General features: G+C 37.1%; 1 pseudogene; it reads left to right on the plus strand.

Annotated features, from left to right (window-relative positions):
- The first annotated feature begins 2,142 nt into the window (after nt 1-2,142).
- Nucleotides 2,143-3,030, plus strand: LOC127865798 (uncharacterized; annotated as a pseudogene).
- Nucleotides 3,031-6,432: the final 3,402 nt, after the last annotated feature.

A 6,432-nucleotide genomic window follows, 5' to 3' on the forward strand; every position in this document is an offset into this window, starting at 1 on the left:
CACTACGACGACGACGACGACTACGACTACTACCACGACGACACTACAACAATAAGACACGACAATACTACTACTACGACGACTACGACTACTACTACGACGACTACTACTACTACTACTACTACTACTACTACTACTACTACTACTACACACACAACAACAACAACTACTACTACTACTACTACTTCTACTATTACGACTACTACTACTGCAACTACTAAACTACTACTGCTCCTGCTACTACTACTACTACTACTACTACTACTACTACTACTACTACTTCTACTACGACGGCTATTACTACGGCTACGACTGCTCCTACGACGAGGACTACGACTACTACGACGACTACTACGACGACGACGACGACACGACGACTACGACGACGACGACTACGACGACGACTACTACGGCGACGGCTACTACGGCGACGACGCCTTCGACGCCGGCGGCGGCTTCGACTCTACGACGACTACGACGACTACGACGACTACTACTACGACGACTACGACGACTACTACTACTACTACGACGACGACGACTTCGACGACTACTACGACGACTACTACTACTACTACTACTACTACTACTACTTCTACTACCACTACTAACACTACTACCACTACTACCACTACTACTACTACTACTACTACTACTACTACTACTACTACTACTACTACTACTACTACTACTACTACTACTACTACTACTACTACTACTACTACTACTACTACAACTACTACTACTACTACTACTACTACTACTTCTACTTCTACTACTACTACTACTACTGCAACTACTTAACTACTACTGCTCCTGCTGCTACTACTACTACTACTACTACTTCTACTACTACTTCTATTACTACTTCTACTACTCCTACTACTACTACTACTACTACTATTACTACTACTACTACTTCTACTACTACTACTACTACAAATGTTGCCACTGCTGCTGCTGCTACTACTACTTCTACTACTACTACTACTACTACTACTACTACTACTACTACTACTACTACTACTGCTACTTCTACTACTACTACTACTACTACTACTACTACTACAACTACTACTATTCCTACTACTATTACTATTACTACTACTACTACTACTACTACTACTACTACTACTACTACTACTACTACTACTACTACTACTACTACTACTACTACTACTATAAAAACAACAACTACTACTACTACAAACAAGACGACGACGACCGACGATGACGACGACGAAGAAGAAGGAGATGATGATGATGATGATGATGATGATGATGATGATGATGATGATGATGATGATGATGATGATGATGATGATGATGATGATGATGTGTGCCGTGGGAAAAAAGGCTTAATGTGCGTTAAGTGTCGTCCAAGATTAGCCAGTGCAATCCGCATACTAGGTTGATCATTTTGGCTTTTGTTTACATGAAGTTTCTTCTTAAAGACAATCCTGCCAAGGCGGAAAGTGTCGTCCCTGATTAGCCTGTGTGCAGAGCCGCGTTTTACCAGAGCGAGGTTCGTATTATGTTAACAGGTTTTGCGATTCAAAGCCTGGGTAACATTCTTTAATCATTTAAGGCCTCGTTACCGCTTACGCTTGTTTAAATAGGTTACTGCAATCGTTCATGTTGATAAATTGTTTAACGGCGTTTATAAGACATCTTGATCACTCAGATTATTAATTTCTTGCTGTGTCCATGAGTATTCTTTTACATACTTTGACTTTATAAAATGATGTCTGTTGTGTCATGTTTTATTATTTGTGAAATTTAATGCATATTATTGTACTGTATTATATTGTATTATTGTACAACTAGATTGCATTCAAAACCATGAAGAAGAAACCGCATTTTAAGGGTATTTTTAAGGGAACTATTAATACTAGTTGTTAGCATAGAGGTTATATAGAGTTCAAATAAGGTAACACGAGTAGAGTTCACGTACGAAAACAACAGAGGGATGTAGGTAATATTGAATGATTTTAACATTGATGAGTATATTCGGGTTGAAACTAGATTGTAACTAGAGATGGATGTGAAAACTATATGTGACAAAATGTTCAAACATTTCAAGTATGACCAGCAAGGATAGCCGAAAACAAAGCTAGTGATATTTAGAACAAAGAGATTGATATGTACACCACAGAGATTGATATGTACACCACAGAGATTGATATGTACACCACAGAGATTGATATGTACACCACAGAGATTGATATGTAAACCACAGAGATTGATATGTACACCACAGAGATTGATATGTACACCACAGAGATTGATATGTACACCACAGAGATTGATATGTACACCACAGAGATTGATATGTACATCACAGAGATTGATATGTACACCACAGAGATTGATATGTACATCACAGAGATTGATATGTACACCACCGAGATTGATATGTACACCACAGAGATTGATATGTACACCACAGAGATTGATATGTACACCACAGAGATTGATATGTACACCACAGAGATTGATATGTACACCACAGAGATTGATATGTACACCACAGAGATTGATATATACATCACAGAGATTGATATGTACACCACAGAGATTGATATGTACACCACAGAAATTGATATGTACACCACAGAGATTGATATGTACATCACAGAGATTGATATGTACACCACAGAGATTGATATGTACATCACAGAGATTGATATGTACACCACAGAGATTGATATTTACACCACAGAGATTGATATGTACATCACAGAGATTGACATGTACATAACAGAGATTGATATGTACATAACAGAGATTGATATGTACACCACAGAGATTGATATGTACACCACAGAGATTGATATGTACATCACAGAGATTGATATGTACACCACAGTGATTGATATGTACACCACAGAGATTGATATGTACACCACAGAGATTGATATGTACACCACAGAGATTGATATGTACACCACAGAGATTGATATGTACACCACAGAGATTGATATGTACACCACAGAGATAATTTTGTTGGAAACAAATATTGATATGTGAAAATACAAAAATTAATACTTGGAACAAAGAGATTTATTTGTAGAACACATATATTTGTGGACGCTCTACAACGACGTCGTATTATATGCGTAATAGAGCTTGGTTGCCAACACACACGTGATAACTCCGCATTATAATTAAAACGTGCATTTTAAAAAGACATATTCACATATTTCTTGGGTTATTAGTTATGTATGACATAACATTGTTTAACGTGACAAATGGGTCGCCCTGGAAAAACGAAGCTTATCCATGTGCATAAAGTGTCGTCATAGATTAGCCGAGGCACCGCAAAGGCTAATCAGGGACAACACTTTCATCTTTTATGGATGTTAAGTTTGTTAAAAGGACGTCTTTTCTAAGCGAAAATTCAGATTAGGCGGAAAAAGCTGTTCCCGATAAGCCTTTGCGGACTGCACCGCCTAATCTGGGATGACACTTTACGCACATGTCCGTATTTTTCCAGATCGACACTCACTTGTGTAATTGAACTTGGTTGCCAACAAACTGGTTAAAAAAAATCCGTTTTAAAGTAAAAACTAGTTCGTTTTTAAATAGACATATTCACAAGTTGCTTATGTTATTATTTATGTATGCCATTAAATCTCTTTATTCCTCAGACAACCAGGTATCTTTGAAAATATCGAAGTGACAAAAAGTTAGAAAGTCTCAAATCGTCAGACCTTGAACCGTACCTTTACAAACTGAACTACCTTCATAATAAAATAGATTTATAGTTGACGGCCATAAACGCACGTATAAAATTACAATGAAGCCATGATATACGTGTACACACAACAAAATGTTTGCCACAGGCAGAGAATATTATAATTCATAAAACGGTCAAAAAATAAGCACAAGTTATACGAAAATAACGAATTGTTGTTACATGACAAGAATACGTAACATCAGAGTATACATTTGTAGTATACTTTATATGAAAGTGCACTTTGTTAAAATATTCGACACGCATTCCTTCAATAAAGCGGCCAGGCTTATTCAATTTAGGCTTTTTAGCGTCATTTAGAAATTGTCGTATTTTTAAATTACAGAGCACGTTTGTTGAAATAAGCGATACATACTGCTTAAAAACGCCAAGGCTTTCTCAATTTACGCCTTACAAAACATCACTGACAAATAGTTGTTATTCAAGCATGCTTTATGCATTCATCGAATCAAACACGTGTAGGAAGATTTCTAAATGTACTCTCGCACTATTTTTTGTCTCGGTCGCACTTTGTAAGACTGACGTTAACATGCTCTGTGTGTGACGCTGACGTTAATATTTATTGAGCGGAACATGCATTTTCTGTATCACTTCATATGTATAAAAGTGTTAAAATGCACACGCACTAAAATACTGGTTTGTCACCCGTTCAATTGGTCAAATAATAACATTTCAGTGATTTTTGCATACAATGCCTACACGAAAAAACTTTGAAGCGTAAACACCTCAACTACACATCAATAGGATTAAATGAGTCGCGTTCTGAGAAAACTGGGCTTAATGCATGTGCGTAAAGTGTTTCCCAGATTAGCCTGTGCAGTCCGCACAGGCTAATCAGGGACGACACTTTCCGCTTTATGGTATGTTTTAGTTTCAAGGAAGTCCCTCCTTACCGAAAATCAAGTTGAGGCGGAAAGTTTCGTCCCTGATTAGCCTGTGCGGACTGCATAGGCTAATCTTGGATGACACTTTACGCAAATGCATTAAACCCAGTTTTCTCAGAACAAGGCTCAAATCATCCCGATTTGAAGCCCTTGGGACCAACGAACACACTTTTTCTTGTTTTGTGTATGCGCGCGTGTGTTTGTATTTTGGAGTTTATAAGGTCCTTCCGCGCCTGGGTCTGCATTATGTGTGGACCCAGACTGTTAAATTGTCCGGTAACCAAAAAGTCCATAATACTAATTTTGATGCTCACACGACAAAGTGTTGTGCAGATATCCTTCGAAAACTCAATGGTTTATGAGGAAACCGGCTTTCTTGGTTCATGACACACTGACCTCAATGTTGACAGGCGCCTTCCTCTCCTATGGATAAACCGGTATTCATGTTTCAAGCCTCAGTGACCTTAACATTTGATCTGTTGAACTCAATGTTAACAGGCGTCTTCTTCTCATTCAAAATAATCACGACACCAATTTAGATCTACTAATTCAAAGCGGTCTCTATCTCTATATATCGTACTGCAGAAACTGTGTAAGTCATAAGCCCCTTTGACCTACACGATCGGATTGTTCACATCAAAGCTTTCAAGTAACCAGCATGCCGATTGGAATGATCTGTGGTCAAAGTATTCTCTAGATTATGTGCGGTTATAAATTTATAAATAACAAGACCCACCATTTTCAGCAATATTTCTAGTCTATGTGTTGCCATAGCAACCAGAATTATTGACGTAGGAACACACTGAAATGACGTGTATAATTTTCAAGTTTCATGAAAAAATATGAATAACGTTTAAAGTTATCGCAGGATCCACCATTTTCAGCAATATTTCTATTCTATTTGTTGCTGTTTATAGTTTATTTATTGTCATAGCAACCATAATTCTTGACGTAGGAACAAAATGAAATGACGTGCATAATCTCCATATTGCCATCTGACCATGTTTCAAGTTTCATGAAAAAAAGAAGAACTTTTAAAGTTTTTAAAGTTATCGCAGGATCCAGAAAAGTGTGACAGACTGACGCATAGAGCGCAAACCATAAGTCCCCTCCGGTTTCACCAGTAGGGGACTAATTAATATGTTTCAACTTTTAGGCTGGGTTATACATTATCTCCCTTATTCACAATGTATTCAGATTATGATTACGTCCATTGAATGTACGTTTTTTAAAAGGTTCACATCTACTAGTTAGTAATTATTTGCTATACCGTTTTCATCTAAATTTTAAAGAGATGTAAATGTGGTTTGACTATAAAAAGTGTTCCTAAGTATTGAAACACCTTTAAGAAACCTGGCGCCAGTGTTTAAGAAAGATATTTTAAAAGGGCCTTTTCACAGATTTTGGCATGGTTTGAAGTTTGTCATTAAATGCTTTATATTGATAAATGTAAACATTGGTTCTAAAAAGCTCCAGTAAAAAATCAATAATAAAATTTAAAAAAATAAAACACAGGTAACCCTCAACAGGACTCGAACCACTGACCCCTGGTGTTCTGGAGTAAAAAGTCTGCGCATTAGACCCCTCGGCCATCCTTCCGTATACCATTATAGGTGTATTTTATACTTCATATAACCGATCCTCGTAGTTTCACAAAATATAACGAAAACAACAGAACTCTCCAAATTATTAATTCGTTTCGCGTTGCAACGCTTTATAATTTTCAGGTTTTTAAATCGTCAAAAGATGCATATAAAGGCTATTTTAGAGCATGGTAAATGTTCAGTATTA

This window comes from Dreissena polymorpha, chromosome 1 (assembly GCF_020536995.1).
Source record: "Dreissena polymorpha isolate Duluth1 chromosome 1, UMN_Dpol_1.0, whole genome shotgun sequence".
In the NCBI taxonomy this organism is placed as follows: domain Eukaryota; kingdom Metazoa; phylum Mollusca; class Bivalvia; order Myida; family Dreissenidae; genus Dreissena; species Dreissena polymorpha.